The 16,855-nt window shown below is 47.5% G+C and overlaps 1 protein-coding gene and 1 pseudogene across 1 annotated transcript in view; one reads left to right on the top strand and one right to left on the bottom strand.

The window, feature by feature from the left end:
* SLC22A9 (solute carrier family 22 member 9) overlaps window positions 1-16,855 on the top strand; it is a 51,334-nt gene that overhangs the window by 6,362 nt on the left and 28,117 nt on the right. The gene's annotated exons all lie outside the window — the stretch shown is intronic.
* On the bottom strand, window positions 2,409-15,692 carry LOC126936407 (uncharacterized; annotated as a pseudogene).

Here is a 16,855-nt window from a genome sequence, read left to right as displayed (position 1 = left end):
TTCCTCAGCAGACTTCGGTCTAAGACCCCGACTTCTAGCCACCAACATTAGACTCGTTTAACCCTCACGGCAGCCCTGTGACTAGTCTAGCATTAATAATTAGGGAACTGAGGCAAAGAGATTAAGTGACCTCCTCACCATGCCCCAGCCAGGAAGCACAGGGCAGGGCAGGGTGGCCCTAAGCCCATTCCCTCCCTTAGAACCAACATTTTCTATGAAGCCTATGTGGGCACTGTACTATTAATATATTGCCTCTCCCTTAAAAAGTCACCTAGAAGGCTGGGCGTGGTGGCTCACGCCTGTAATCCCAGCACTCTGGGAGGTCAAGGTGGATGGGTCACGAGGTCAGGAGTTCGAGACCAGCCTGGCCAATATGGAGAAAGCCCATCTCTACTAAAAATACAAAAATTAGCCGGGCATGGTGGCGTGCGCCTATAGTTCCCAGCTACTTGGGAAGCTGAGGCAGGAGACTCACTGGGACTGGGGAGGCAGAGGTTGCAGTGAGCCAAGATTGTGCCACTGCACTCCAGCCTGGGTGACAAAGCGAGATTATGTCTCAAAAAAAAAAAAAAAAAAAAAAAAAAGTCACCTAGGCTGGTCTTCAATATCACTCCTGCTTCCTTTTACCTCTCTGTTCCTACCTCCAGAAACCCCTGGGAGCTGCCCCTTCCCACCTGCTCTGGGGGCTAGGGAGGGTCCCCCTTAGGGCTCCCCTTTTTGGTTAGGGACGGCTTTCCATTCTCCTCCCGGGCCCCCCTCTCCACCAAGGCAGCATCCAGCCCGCAGGGTCCAGACTGAGCTTCCCTCCCACCGCAGGTCAGGGTCAGCTGGTCAAGCTGGGTCCCGCCCTGCCCCTCGGCTTCCCACCTGGGCCCAGCGGTTATTGATGCTCTCAGAGGGGCCTGAGGCAGGGCGAGATCCGGAGTCATCAAAGGAAGATTAAATTATGCTCCAAGGCAGCCAAGGGGTTGTTTTAGGAAGGTTTTCGACTGTGAGGCTTGCAGTGAGCTGGGCTGCTGCCCCGAGCTCCCCCTGCTCTGGGCATTCGCCCTCTTGGAGATTTTGTGGTTCCTAATTGGCTTGGGTTATCCATCTGTTCCTGTCCTAGTGGAATGTTGTTTAAAGGAGCCTGGCGACTCCCCACTGAGGCTGCTGGAGTAAAGCCAGAGTATACATATCTAAACTGCCCAGCCAGGGGCAGCTGCATCCGGGCAGCGCCCCCAACCCCTAATGGATGCGATTGGATTAGTGATATCAGGAATTGTGTGATGCACTTGTTATATGACCTTGGCCAGATCACTCTCTCTGTGTGCCTCTTGTTTCTCTTCATTAGTTAAGTGGCTTTTTTAAAAAAAAGCACCAGAAACCTTTTATCCAAACAATATATTGGTTCATAACATCAGTGTATAAAGCAGACAATGGCGGTCTTCTGGCTAACGTGGGCTCTGTGGGTGTGGGGGGATGCTCCGGCTAAAGTGAGAGAGAAAGTGACCAGAAGAGCCCTCTGCCCTTAAACCCCAATCTCTCTCCCTTCACAGGTTGATGCTAAAGTTTCCTTTATGGGAGTGAGGCAGTTCAGGGAATGAGGATTCCGCAGGCCTGAATTTGAATCTCGACTCCACCTCTTGTTAGCTGCGTGGACTTGGCCAGGTGATGCCCGCCTGAGCCTCAGTTTCCTCACTCGTAACTGCCAAATGGGGAATAAAACCTACCTATGGGATTGTTGGGGTTTTAAATAACAGTGTATAAAGCCTGAGCACAGTGCCAAGCACACAGTATTTAGTGACAGGGTCAGCCCTGAGGGCACAGGCCTCAGGAAGGCCGGACACTCCCGGAAGAAGAGGAGGAAGAGAGGCCAGGACAGGAGGTGTGCTCTCCAGCCCTTGGGCACAGGCTGAAAGCGCTTCCAGGTGCGTGGGTTTTTTTTTTTTTTTTTTTTTTTTTTTTTTTTTTTTGAGATGGAGTCTTGCTCTGTAGCCCGGGCTGGAGTGCAGTGGCCGGATCTCGGCTCACTGCAAGCTCCGCCTCCCGGGTTTAGGCCATTCTCCTGCCTCAGCCTCCGGAGTAGCTGGGACTACAGGCGCCCGCCACCTCGCCCGGCTAGTTTTTTGTATTTTTAGTAGAGATGGGGTTTCACGGTGTTAGCCAGGATGGTCTCGATCTCCTGACCTCGTGATCCGCCCGTCTCGGCCTCCCAAAGTGCTGGGATTACAGGCTTGAGCCACCGCGCCCGGCCTGCGTGGGTTTCTTGAGGGCCTCCCTGCGTCCCTGGAGGCGGCCCTGGCCCAGTCAATTCTGGTTGAGCCCATCATGTTGCCAGGCAGCCTGGGCCTCAGCTGCCACGTCAGGTGGCACAGGGCAGGGACACAGGACGCTCCAAGGGCTGTGCTCCAGTTGCCAGGGCAAGGCTAGGAATGGCCCTCATGGGCAGCTCTGAAGGCACGGCTGGGAGAGTCGCCCCCTTCTGGTGTGCACTGGAACGACACCTCTTTCCTCAAGAGGGCGTCGCTGCATTTTGGAGCCCTCGCGTCACCTGGCAAAGAATCCAGCACAGGGAACGGATTATGTGGTTCCCGGAGCTCCCTCACACCAGACACCTGCCTAAGAACTCGAGGGCGGGACCCCAGGCTGACGTTCCTTAGCAGCAGGCGGAGGGGACACATGCCACTGTCCCCATGTCCCAGCATGGCTTTCTGTTCATGGGATGTCTTAAGCCAGGGTTGGCCAACTCATCCCAGGGGGCCAGGTGATGTGGCCGAGTGAGGTGGGCAGAGTGCCAGCGAAAGGGAGCGCGGGGCCGTGAGGAGTTGCAGAGCGCATGTCCAGTCTGAAGGGGGCAGCGCCCGCTCAGCACCAGCCGGTGTTGCCATGGGGATGTGCAGGCTTTGGTTGCCAGATCTTCAGATATTTTAAAAATAGCTTGAAATCTGGACTTTTGTGTGAAATTTTCCAATTGTGTAGGCGACCCCTCCTCCCACCTTCTGGAATCCCTTTGTCTTTTCTGCTTGAACCACCTAAAGAGGCCATCAGCTCCATCAAGTGATTCCTTGCAGAGGAAGGTAGGATCTCCTCTGATTCGTCCTCACAGTTCCTCCTTGCTTGTCTTCAGGAGTTTATTCACTCAGCAAACATTTATCCAGCAACTGCTCTGGGCTAAGCCTTGTACAGAAATGGATTCTGAAGATGGGAGGAAATGGAGAAGACACAGAGCATTGCTTTGGAGAATGAAGGAAGAATGGAGGGGCCAGGTGTCAGGTTCCCTGGGACACCTTCCCACCACTTCCCCACTGGGATCTCCTATCTGAGCTATGAGGTCTTCTCCCTGCTATGCCATCCATGCTTTGGGTGGAGAGCCTCGTTCTCACTCAGCATCTCTTTGCTCGTTGTTTCCAAGGCTGGGTCTTTCTTGGCTCCTCAAATCACACCTCCTCCGAGAGGCTTTCCTGGACCGTGCTAGCTAGAGCAGCGTTCTCTATACTGCCGTACACTCTTTATAGCACTCATGACTCTGAAATGACACGCTTGCTTATTATCTGCCCTCTCCCCACCGAACTCTAAGGTCACAAAGGCATGGCCTTCCTGAAGGATGTGTTTGCTACTCTCTGAACCCTTGGCAGGAGTTGGAGAATTTATATTCCCCAGATGCTCTTCAGGCACAAAAAGCTAGACTAGAGGTTTTCAACAATGTCCTAAGGGTCTTTAAAACTCCGGAGTCACCTCCATCATCTGTAGTCCTTTTACCTCCACTGGTGTGTCCATGGCAGGGCCCTGCTTTTTGCTGTCCTTTGGGGCCCTGGAAATCCCAGATCTGTTTTCAGGAAACATTCTTAGCAGAGGTAGTGCTCTGCCCCAGACCACACTTGCTGGGCCTCAGTTTTCTCGCCTGCAAAAATGGGTGGAAGGATAACTGTTGCAAGCTCGTAGGGGTGTGAGGAGGGGAGGGCACGTTGTCCTGTGAGGTGGTAACCCCAAACTCTGTCATGAAGTATGGTGTCCCCTGGGTCCTGCCTCGGAGCTTGGAGCCCATTTTATACCTACCCCCACCAAGCAGTGCATGTATTCTGCCTGCCTTATTTCCTGCCCATGGCGCTTGCACAGGCCTGCTCTGCAGTTGGTCTCCCTCAGCGTGGCAGAAGAGCTTAATGATAAAGTTGGGCTGAGCCTCCAGGAGCAGACAGCGTGGGAGAGAAGTCACAGATACAAGGAAGATACTCAGAGCCTGTGAAATCCCCTCAGCGGCCTCTCGCCAACCTTGTCCTTGGACTTGGAGTGTCCCTCCTGGGGAGGGGATTGGCAAATGAAACTTTATCATGATGAAGTCAAGGGCCAGTCACAGCTGAGCTCCTACACGTAGAGGACTCGGCAGCAGGGACCAGTTTGATGATAAAGATGACAGCAACCATATACATAGCTGCTTGTCAGGGGAGGGAACCTGGGGCTGGGGGTGAGGGCGGGAGTTCACTGTTGGGTGCATTTGTATCTGCTGAACCCACAGGGTTCAGAATCATAGATGACTGTTTATCTTGGGCAGGGGGGCACGGGTGGCCCACCCCAGAGCTCTGATCTCATCTTAGCTTCCTCGGTGCTGTTGATGAAATTCAGAGAAGTTTATCAGGTTTGCAGAGAACCCAAAGCTGGGATACAAGGTGTCTTAAGTAGGAGGACAGAATCAAGATCCAAAGCAATTGGAAGGCTGAATACTGGGCCTGCTTCCTTCTGGCAATGTCATTTCAGACAAGTCTCAAAGTTTTTGAGCCTTGGTTTTCCCATCGCAAAATGGGGACAATGCCACCGACACTGCAGTGCTGTAAGGGTTAAGAAGATAGCCTAAATACAGCACCCAGCAGAGGCTGTATGCCTGGCACACAGTAGTCCCTCACTCACTGGTGGCTACTGCTGAGATGAATACCAATGTGAGCTCCTTAGGCCAGGAGCCTTGTCTTTCGTTCCTGTATTCCTGGTGCCTGGTATGGCGTGGGCACTGAACAAATGTTTGTCAGATGAATGAACAAGATGAATTTGACAGGGATAAATGTCAGTTCCTGGACTCGGATCCAAAGACCCAGCTGCACAAGGATGCAGTGGGGGAGAAATGGCTTAGCAACAGCACATGTGAGAAAAGCCGAGGGATTGAAACTGACAGAAATTCAGTCAACATGAGGTGGCTGCCAAAACCAGCCACGGCAAACTTGGGTAGCATTATTAGAGGCTGGGTGCTCAGAGGAGGGAGGCCACAGTGGTCAGATCAGCCTCAAGAGCCACAGACCCTTGTACGTTTCGCCTGTAGGGAGGCTGGCCAAACAGATGAGGTAGGGAAGAGCCCTAAAGACCACATATCATGAGATACGGCTGAAGAAACCAGGGCACTGAGCTTGGAGAAGAGAATCACAAGGCACGTGGCGGCATTCGGATCTTGCCTCTTCCACTTGCTCTGGACAATCAACAGCTCCAAGTCCCAGTTTCCTCATCCGTAAAAGGTGCAAGCCACAGGTTGGAGGTCATGCCGCTGCTGGAGAAGGGCAGGAATGGGAACCCGAGCCTTACTGGACCCAGCCCCCCTCCGCCTCCCTCCTGAGCTCTTCAGCACGGAGGTTGTTCACGCTGAGGACAGCTGGCAGGGAAACTGTGGGTGGCCAGAGGCGTCTGTTTCCATTTTAGGGGTTGGACCAGGATCACAGGGGCAGCTCCTTCCAGCCCTAACACTCCCTTCTCCTTTTCTCCACTTGTGGCCGATTCTATAGTCTGGGTGCTTTCCTGGCGGCCAGCTTGCCTCTATTTGCATGGTTTCTGCGTGTAAGATTTTGTGTGCAAAAGCTGGATCCGTTCCTCCTCTTCCCAGAAACCGCCCGGTGCCTGCAGTGTGCCCGCCTGGTGTGCCCTCTGCTCCCTCTGGTGGCTACAGGGGGTACTGCACTGGGCTCAACAGAGCCAACCAGAATAGCGTTGGAATCAGACATCTTGGTAAAAGTCCCCGCTCTCCATCAAGAGATGAATGGATAAACACAGTGTGATATAACATACAGTGGAATATTATTCAGTCTTAAAATGGAAGAAAACGATGACACCTGAATGAGTCCCAAAAACATTAAGAGAAAATAAGTTGGCACAGAAGGACAAATATTTTATGATTCCATTTATAGGAGGTACATAGAACAGGTAAATTCAGAGATAGAAAGTAGAACAGAAGTTACCTTAAACAATAACAGAAGGTGAGTTATCGTTTAATGGGTACTGAGTTTCTATTTGAGATGATGAAAAAGTTCTGGAAATGGATAATAATCGTGGTCACGCAACATCGTGAATATACTTAATGCCACTTATTGTACCCTTAAAAATGCTTAAAATGGTAAATTTTGTGTTATATATATTTCATTACAATAAAAAGTAGTAAAATGTACGTAACACAAAATTTACCATTTTAACTATCTTGCCACATAACGGCTGCATGAGGTTTATTAAGTCACTTAACTTCTCTGGGCCTCTCTTTCCTCATCTGTAAAGTAGGGAGAGCAATAATGCTTACCCCACTGCCACCACCCTGGTCCAAGCCACCTTACTGTCTCACCTGGAGGATTGAAAACTGCCTCCTTGATGGTCTCCTGGCTTCACTTTGGCCCTCCCCAATAAGTCTTTTTCTACTAAGCAGCCATAACATCTAGAAACCTAGGTCAAATCAGTCACGCTCGTGCTTAAAATTCTCCCCACACTCTTCTTCTTGACCAACAGGATCTGGTCTATGATCACCTCTCCTCCCTCAGTGCTTTCTGCCACCTCTCCCTCACCAAAATATTACTCCATGCTCCTTTTGCCTCCAGGCTTTTGGCCTCATTGGTTACCCTGACTTGAATGCTGTTTTCCTGATTGTCTTATATTGTCAGGTTGTCCTTGTCATCAAGGTCTCATCTCAAATGTCACCTTCTATTTCTGGGGATTTCATTTCTTACCAGCCACTCCAATGTTGTCTTACCTTCTAGCCTGACTCTTATCACCTCTATCTTGTTTGATTTTCTTCATATCACCTGTCATGATCTGAAATTGTCTTACCTCTGTGAAACTGGGTCATTTTATGGGCTGGATTTTGTAGAGTGTAAAGTAGGATATAGTTTTTATTTTTCTTCTGCCTCCATCCTTGCACTTGTTCTGTTGCTTCTCTTTCCCCACATTGTCTTAGTCCATTTTCTGTTGCCTATAACAGAATACCACAGACTGGGTAATTTAAAAAAATAAAAAAAGAGATTCATTTGGCTCATGGTTCTGGAGGGTGGGAAGTCCAAGAGCATGGCACCACATCTAGTGATGGCCTTAGTGCTGCATCATAACATGGTGGCAGGCATCACATGGTGAGAGAGGGTGAGAGAGTGTGAGACACAGAGAGAACTGGGGGTTGAACTTATCCTTTTACCAGGAGCCCGCTTCCAGGATAACTAACCCACTCCTCTGATAACAGCATTAACCCACTGATGAGGGCAAAGCCCTCATGACCTAATCATATCTTAAAGTTCCCACCTGTTTCAGATGGAATTTCACTCTTGTCTCCCAGGCTGGAGTGCAGTGGCATGATCTTGGCTCACTGTAACCTCCACCTCCTGGGTTCAAGCGATTCTCCTGCCTCAGCCTCTCAAGTAGCTGGGATTACAGGTGCATGCCACCAGACTCAGCTCATTGTTGTATTTTTAGTAGAGATGGGGTTTCACCATGTTGGTGAGGCTGGTCTTGAATTCCTGACCTCAGGTGATCCACCTGCCTTGGCCTCCCAAAGTGTTGGGATTACAGGTGTGAGCCACTGCGCCGGGCCCCCAGCTATTAATACCATCACAATAGCAATTCAATTTCAACATGAGTTTTGAAGGGGACATTCAAGCCACAGCACCCCTCCTTGAAAATGTTTCAGCTAAGTATAGTTTACCCATTTTTTTCAGGTATTAGAGCAATTTCAATTTTAGACATTAAAAGTCTGATTCTTTTAGAAGTTGTACATTGAAGGATTTAAGAATGAAGAGTCATGATGTCTGAAGCTTGCTTTCAAGTGGTTTAGCAAGACCATGTATACACACATACACACAATGTTAATAATTTTTGAATCTAGGTGGTGAATATATAGGTATTTATTATACTATTCTTTCAACTTTTCTGTATGCTTGAAAATTCTTATAAAATGTTGGGCAAAAAGGAAACTGCTTTTGTCAAGTTAAGAAAATAAACCCAGTCCTATCTAAATAAAAATATTTATCTCCCATCGAATATAAAGCTTCTCCTATTCAAGCTGACCCAGGCCTGGCTTTCTGCAGTAGGGAAGGTTGCGGGGATGGGCAGTGGGTGTATGGCCAATGTCCTTACTCTCTTGGATTTACCTCCTCTCCCCATGCTAGCAGCTGCTTCAGCTCCTTCAGGGTCTGGGAAGGGAGGAGGGAGGAAAGGAAAAGGAGAGGGCTCCTCAACTGTGCTCATGTCATCCATGTGGGGTGTACTGCTGGGTGTCCCCCTCCGGGAACTCTGCCCACACTATTGTTTTATTATTATTATTATTATTTTTATATTATTTACTTATTTATTTGAGATGGAGTCTCACTCTGTCACCCAGGCTGGAGTGCAGTGGTGCAGTTTTGGCTCACTGCAACCTCTGGGTTCAAGCAATTCTCCTGCCTAGGCCTTTCTAGAAGGTGGGATTACAGGTGTGCACCACCACATGCGGCTAATTTTTGTATTTTAGTAGAGATGGGGTTTTACCATGTTGGCCACACTGGTCTTGAATTCCTGACCTCAGGTGATCTGCCCACCTCGGCCTCCCAAAGTGCTGGGATTACAGACGTGAGCCACCACACCCGGCCCCCACACCATTGTGGATGTGAGTGATGCCCAGCTGATCTCTCACACTCTGCCCAGTACTACCAACAAAGTCTCTTTCTGCTGGGGTCACCTTCTGCCCGCAGGTAGCCTTCTTGGGTGAGGTCCCATTGAGGAGACAGTGTATTAGTCTGTTCTCATGCTGATAATACAGATACCCAAGACTGGGTAATTTATAAAGGAAAGCAGGTTTAGTGGACTTGTAGTTCTACATGGCTGGGGAGGCCTCACAATCATGGTGGAAGATGAAGGAGAAACAAAGTCACGTCTTACATGGTAGCAGGCAGGAGAGAGTGTGTGCAGGGGAACTCCTCTTTATAAAACCATCAGACCTTGTGAGACTTATTCACTATCATGAAATCACTATCATGGGAAATGTCTAACCCCGTGATTCAATTATCCCCTACTGGGTCTCTCCCATGACACGTGGGAGTTATGGGAGCTACAATTCAAGATTTGGGTGGGGACACAGCAAAACCATATCATTCCACCCCTGGCCCCTCCCAAATTTCATGTCCTCACATTTCAAAACCAATCATCCCTTCCCAACAGTCCCCCAAAGTCTTAACTCATTCCAACATTAACTAAAAAGTCCATAGTCCAAAGTGCCATCTGAGACAAGCCTAGTCCCTTCTGCCTATGAGCCTGTAAAATCAAAAGCAAGTTAGTTACTTCCTAGATACAGTGGGGGTACAGGAATTGGGTAGATACACCCATTTCAAATGGGAGGAACTGGCCAAAAGAAAGGGGCTACAGCCTCCATGCAAGTCCAAAATCCAGTGGGGAAGTCAAATCTTAAAGCTCCAAAATGATGTCCTTTGACTCCATGTCTCACATTCAGGCCACACTGATATGAGAGGTGGATTCCCATGGCCTTGTGTAGATCTGCCCTTGAGGCTGGGAAAAAAACAGAAGCGATCATGTGACATTCCTCAACACCAAGGTATAGTCCAGTGGACTTTCCTGAGCCCTGCTTGGTCCCTGATGAAGGGATAGGGTTAGTGTCAGGGTTAGGGTTAGGATTAGGGTTAGGGTTACAACGGGCTGGGATGGGGGTGGAGGTCGGCAGGGCTGCACTTCTTTTGGAAGCTTTCTCAGGCAGAAGCAGTTCTGTTTTTCTCCTAGCTTCTGGTGGCTCTGGGTCTTCCTTGACCTCTGGATGCACTCTCTGCACTCTCCAATCTCTGCCTCTGTGGTCACACTGTCTACTCTGCTGTGGGTGGAATCTCCCCCTGCCTCATGATCATAGAACATTTTTCACTGAACTTAGAGCCCTCTCAGGTAACCAGGATGAGCTCCTCCCTTCAAAACCCTTTTTTAAAAAAATTAATTGATTTTAAAAATTTTTATTTCCATAGGTTTTTGGGGAACAGGTGGTATTTCATTACATGAATAAGTTCTTTAGTGGTAATTTGGGAGAGTTTGGTGCACTCATTACCCGAGCAGTGTATAGTGAACTCTATGGTCTTTTATCCCTCACCTCCTTCCCAGCTTTTCCCCCTGAGTCCCCAAAGTCCATTGTGTCATTCTTACACCTTTGCATTCGCATAGTTTAGCTCCCACTTATGAGTGAGAACATATGATTTTGGTTTTCCATTCCTGAGTTACTTCACTTAGAATAATAGTCTCCAGTTCCATCCCGGTTGCTGTGAATGCCATTAATTCATTCCTTTTTATGGCTGAGTAGTATTCCATTGTATATATATACCACAGTTTCTTTATCCATTCGTTGATTGATGGGCCTTTAGGCCGGTTCCACATTTTTGCAATTGTGAAATGTGCTGCTATAAACATGGGTGTGTAGGTATCTTTTTTGTGTAATGACTCCTTTTCCTCTGGGTACCCGGTAGTGGGATTGCTGGATCAAATGGTAGTTCTACTTTTAGTTCTTTAAGGAATCTCCACACTGTTTTCCATAGCGGCTGTACTAGTTTGCATTCCCACCAGCAGTGTAGAAGTGTTCCCTGTTCACTGCATCCACACCAACATCTATTATTTTTTGATTATGACCATTCTTGCAGGAGTAAGGTGGTATCGCTTTGTGGTTTTGATTTGCAGTTCTCTGATCATTAGTGATGTTGAGGATTGTTTCATATATTTCAAAACCCTTAACTTAATCACATCTTTTATCATTTACAGTTATATTCCCAGGTGTTGGAGTTTAGAATGAAGACATATCTTTTTGGGAACTGCCTTTCAGTCCACTACAAGTGGATTTGGAAAGCTAGATTGACCTCCATCAATTTTGTAAAGGTGGAAGGAGAGAAAGAATGTGGATGAGGATTGTTTTCTCATTTGACCCAGCAATCCCATCACTGGGCAAATACCCAGAGGAACAGAAATTATTCTACCATAAAGACACATGCACATGTGTGTTCATTGCAGCACTGTTCACAATAGCAAAGACATGGAATCAAGGTAAATGCTCGTTAGTGATGGACTGGGTAAAGAAAACGTGGTACATATACACCATGGAATATTGTGCAGCCATAAAAGAAGAATGAGAGCATGTCCTTTGTAGGAACATGGATGGAGCTGCAGGCCATTATCTTTAGCAAAGTAACACAGGAACAGAAAGCCGAATATGCATGTTCTCATTTATAAGTGGGAGCTAAATGATGAGAACACATGGACACATAAAGGCGAACAGCACACAGTGGGGTCTGTTGGAGGGTGGAGGATGGTAGGAGTGAGAGGAGCAGAAAAAAATAGCTATTGGGCAGTAGGGTTAGTACCTGGGTGATGAAATAATCTGTACAACACACCCTCATGACACAATTTTACTATATAACGAACCTGCATTTGTACCCCTAGAAAAAAAAAAGAGTGTGGATATGGGAGGAAGCAGGCACCGGGAGAGCCTGGGGGTGGAGGTTTGTCATGAAGCACACAGACCCAAAGTGTGTGTTTCATCCCTTGTGCTGAAATTGACCCTGACTTCAGTCTGTTCTCTTAATTTGCATGCCATTAGAGGAAAATCCAAGCTCCAGTCTTCAGAATACCCATTTCAGACCCTGCTGCAAAAACTCAGATTCCCATAGGACATCTCTCTATTCATTATTACTGTGTGGCAAATGACTCCCTCCACCAACCCTGGCTTAGTGATTTAAAACAGCACCTTTGTACTAGCTCACAGTTTCTGTGTGTCAGGATTCTGAACCTGGCTTAGCTGGAGGTCTCTGGCCCAGGGTCGTTCATGAGGTGGCCGTCAAGCTGGTGGCTAGACCCAGAGTTTTATCTAAAGGCTTTTTTGGGGCAGATGATCCAACTCCATGTGGTCATTGCCAGGTTTCAGTCCCCTACTGTATGAGCCTCTCTGCATGGCTACCTCACAGCATGGCAGCTGGCTTCCTCTGGAGTGAGCCGTGAGAAAGAGCCACTCTGACTCTCAAGATGCAAGCCACAGTCCTTTTATAATGGAATCTTGGGAGCTCGTCACTTTTGCTGTTTTCTTTTTTCTTTTTTTGAGACGGAGTCTCGCTCTGTCGCCCAGGCTGGAGTGCAGTGGCCGGATCTCAGCTCACTGCAAGCTCCGCCTCCCGGGTTTACGCCATTCTCCTGCCTCAGCCTCCTGAGTAGCTGGGACTACAGGCGCCCACCACCTCGCCTAGTTTTTTGTATTTTTTAGTAGAGACGGGGTTTCACCGTGTTAGCCAGGATGGTCTTGATCTCCTGACCTCGTGATCCACCCGTGTCGGCCTCCCAAAGTGCTGGGATTACAGGCTTGAGCCACTGCGCCCCGCCCCTGCTGTTTTCTATTTGTTAGAAGCAAGGCAGTAAATGCAATCCACACTTAAGAAGGAGGGATTACATAAGGGTTCCAATACCAGGAAGTGGGGATCATTGGGGCACCTTAGAAGCTGCCTACCACAGCCCCCAAAGTCTAATATACGTAAGACATAAAACGAATTGAATTACCTTTAAGGTTAATCATAGATTTATTTCCTAATTTATGATAATAAACCCAAACATTGGGGGGCTGTGGGGGAGATGGGTGTTATGGTTTCACTGTGTCTCCACCCAAATCTCATCTTGAATTGTACTCTCATAATTTCCGTGTGTTGTGGGAGGGACCTGGTAAGAGATAATTGAATCACGGGGGCAGTTTCTCCCATACCGTTCTGTTGGTAGACAGTAAGTCTCATGAGATCTGACAGTTTGATAAGGGGAGACCCGTTTTTCTTGGCTCTCATTCTGTCTCTTGTCGCCGCCATGTAAGAAGTGCCTCTTGCCTTCTGCCATGATTGTGAGGCCTCCCTAGCCACATGGAACTGTAAGTCCATTAAACCTCTTTCTTTTGTAGATTGACCAGTCTTGGGTATGTCTTTATCAGTCATGTGAAAACAATTAATACAATGGGGATGGTTAATGGGCACAAAAAAATTAGAAAGAATGAATAAGACCTACTATTTTCAGCACAATAGAGTGACTATAGCCAATAATAACTTGATTGTATGTTTAAAAATAACTAAAACAATGTAATTGGATAGTTCATAACACAAAGGATAAATGCTTGAAGGGATGGAGACCCCATTCTCCATGATGTGATTATTTCACTTTCCATGTCTGTATGAAAACATCTCGTGTATCCCATAAATATATACACCTACTGTATACCCACAAAAATTAAAAATAAAAAAATAGGTCAGGTGTGGTGGCTCATGCCTGTAATTCCAGCACTTTAGGAGGCCAAGGCAGGTGGATCGCTTTAGCTCAGGAGTTTGAGATGAGCCTGGGCATCATAGTGAAACCCTGTCTCTATCACAAGAAATACAAAAAATTGGCCAGGCATGGTGGTGCACGTTTGTGGTTCCAGCTACTCGGGAGGCTGAGGTAGGAGAATTGCTTGAACCTGGGAGGCAGAGGTGGCAGTGAACTGTGATCACACCTCTGCCCTCCAGCCTGGGCAACAGAATGAGACACTGTCTCAAAAACAAAATAAAACAAAAAACAAAACAAAACAACAACAACAAAAAAATCACACACACACACACAAACAAAAAACAAAACCCCAAAACCCAAAAACACAAAAAACCAAAAGGACCCATATAAATTAGTTTAAAAAACCTTAAACACCTTAAAACTAATGTGTATGTTCCCAAATCATCAATGGAACTGACATAAATGTCTCAGTAGGATTTTGAGTTAGATGGCTTGATCCCCTTCTCCCTTTGTTTTTCTAGAAGAAGGGCCTAGAGAAGTTAATAACATTTCTAGAGTAAACCCAAGAGTATGCTAGCATTGAACCCTAGATCTCCCCAGTTTCACATCCTAGATATGCCCAGGTTCCTGACAGGAGAGCAGATTTTATGAGTGACCTGCCACCGTGCGTCAGTGCTCAGCTTCTCCACTCAGTTGACTTTATATTAGTTTCTCAGGGCTGCTGTAACATGGTCTGCCAAACTGTGTGAATGAAAAAAACCCAGAAATTTATTGTCTCACAGTTCTGGAGGCTGGAAGTGCAAAATTAAGGTGTTAGCAGGGTGAGTTTTATTTTCTTGTTGAAAAAGAATGCTTTATTAATAGAAACACACATAAACCCTAAAGCATCAAGAAATTTAAATATTTATGTCATAGCATGGCCGGGCGTGGTGGCTCACACCTGTGGTCCCAGCACTTTGGGAGGCCAAGGTGAGCAGATCACCTGAGGTCAGGAGTTTGAGATCAGCCTCTACATGGAGAAACTCTGTCTCTACTCAAAATACGAAATTAGCCAGGCGTGGTGGTGCATGCCTGTAATCCCAGCTACTTGGGAGGCTGAGGCAGGAGAGTTGCTTGAACCTGGGAGGTGGAGGTTGCGGTGAGCTGAGATTGTGCCATGGCACTCCAGCCTGGGCAACAAGAGCAAAACTCCGTCTAAAAAAAAAAAATATATATATATATATATATATTTATGTCATAGCAAACAGGTGGCAATTCCACATCCAGGGTCAACAGAAGGGTTGAAGGAGACTACAACAGATTGGGCTCCCATGATGGAGAGGGCATCTTCACAGGTGGAGGCAGGCCCAGCTGAAACAGCTTTTCAAGCTCTCTCTCCTTATCAAGGATCATAAGAGGCATTCCACTCAAGGGGAGGCCTGTAATCTGGTGCTCTTCAGGTTGGTTAAAACTCTCAAAATCTAGAAGACTGAAGTGAAAGAATTTTTCTATTTCTGGATAACATTATCTGAGGCAGGAACAGAGCTTTTTGCTTTAACAGTCTCCCTGGTCATCTTTTTGGCAGAGAAATTTCGGTGTTTTAGTTTGAGGAGTCTGTTGGTCTTCACTCGCGTTTCTGTAGCCCTGTCGACAGTTCCAAAAGCCTTTCTGGTAGCTTTAGGTAAGGCTGGTAAAGCACCGGACATTTTGCCAACACATGGTGTTGAAACTTGAGATCTCCCCTTTAAGCCTTTGATTGAAGGTCCAGATCCCAGCTTCAGCCTATCTTTAGGAGCTGCATGGATACCTGGTTCTCCATTCTCCTTATCAATATAGATCAGAGCAGGGTGGGTTCCTTCTAAGGGTTCTGGGGGAGCATCTGTTCCATGCCTCTCTCTTTGCTTCTGGTAGCCCCAAGCATTCCTTGGCTTGTGGATGCATCTCTGCAGTGTTCCATCTCCACATGGTGTTCTCCTTGTGTGTCTGTGTCTTCTTGCATGGACACCAGTCATATTGGGTTAGGGGCCCACTCTGCTCCAGTAGGACCTTATCCTGACGAATCACATCTGTAACAGCCCTATTTCCAAACATGGTCACGTTCTGAGGACTTCACTATATCTTTTTTTGGGGCCGCAATTCAACCCATGACATACCCCTGAAAGATGAAAAGAGTAGAATTTGGGACATTACATTTCTAAGCAGTTAGAAAAACTACTTTTGTTTATCTAATAAAGGAGGTATTTGAAGTTGCCCCTTCAGCTTTCATGTTTTTAAAAACTGTTGACTCTGGGGTTTGCCTGATGGGTTAAAGGCTATCCCAGTTTTAGCCGCACGTCAGTCATGTCACCTGCACCCTTCTTTGCCCTCAGGTGTAGATTAAGGACCTGGAGGCTGGAGGGGTTTTTCCTTTAGCAAGTGTTCCTATGACAAAATACTGAGCTGTTGACTGAGGCTGGGAAGAGGGGATATCCTTAGGACTCCTGTAGAGGGCTTATTCCAAGCTGTCTCTAAAGCCTCTTGGGCAGTGGGCTTTGGGATGAGGACTGACACACCCTGCATGCCTGGAGGATGCTGGGCCACTGGGAGCTGGCTCTTCCTACTGTGCTCCAGGCTAGGGACTGAAGAAGCTCAATGAGTCATTTGCACAGCTGCAATGAGTCCTAGAAGAGGGCTTCTTATCTGGTTTTGCCTATTCCTGAATCAAGAATCATTTCAGCGTTAGGTGGGATCCATCCAGACCAGTCACCTAGACATTTCCTTAAATTGGGAATTTTTTTTTTTTTTTGAGATGGAGTCTCACTCTGTCCCCCAGACTGGAGTGCAGCGGTGCGATCTCCGCTCACTGCGAGCTCCACCTCCCGGGTTCACGCCATTCTCCTGCCTCAGTCTCCCGAGTAGCTGAGACTACAGGCGCCCGCCACCACACCCAGCTAATTTTTTGTATTTTTAGTAGAGAGCGTTTCACCGTGTCAGCCAGGATGGTCTTGATCTCCTGACCTCGTGATCTGCCCGTCTCGGCCTCCCAAAGTGCTGGGATTACAGGCGTGAGCCACCGTGCCTGGCCAATTGGAATTTTTTTAAGCAAAAAAAGAGGATATAGTGAGAATGATGGAACTCCTGGTCTGAAATGAGAGCTATATATAACTCCTGGATTTTTTCCTTTCCCTCAACTCCCCTGCAATGGACTGAATGTTTGCATCCCCCACAAATTCTTATGTTGAAATCCTACCCCTCAGTAGAACAGTATTAGAAGGTGGGACTTTTGGAAGGTAATTAGATCATAAGAGCAGACCCCTCATGAATAGGATTCGTGCCCTTGAACAAGAGCCACAGAGAGCTTTCCAGCTTTCTGTCTGTCATGTGAGGAGAC

This window comes from Macaca thibetana, chromosome 14, assembly GCF_024542745.1.
Source record: "Macaca thibetana thibetana isolate TM-01 chromosome 14, ASM2454274v1, whole genome shotgun sequence".
Taxonomy (NCBI): Eukaryota; Metazoa; Chordata; class Mammalia; order Primates; family Cercopithecidae; genus Macaca; species Macaca thibetana.
The sequence above is the reverse complement of the archived record's forward strand: the minus strand, read 5'-3'. Positions and strand labels throughout refer to the sequence as shown.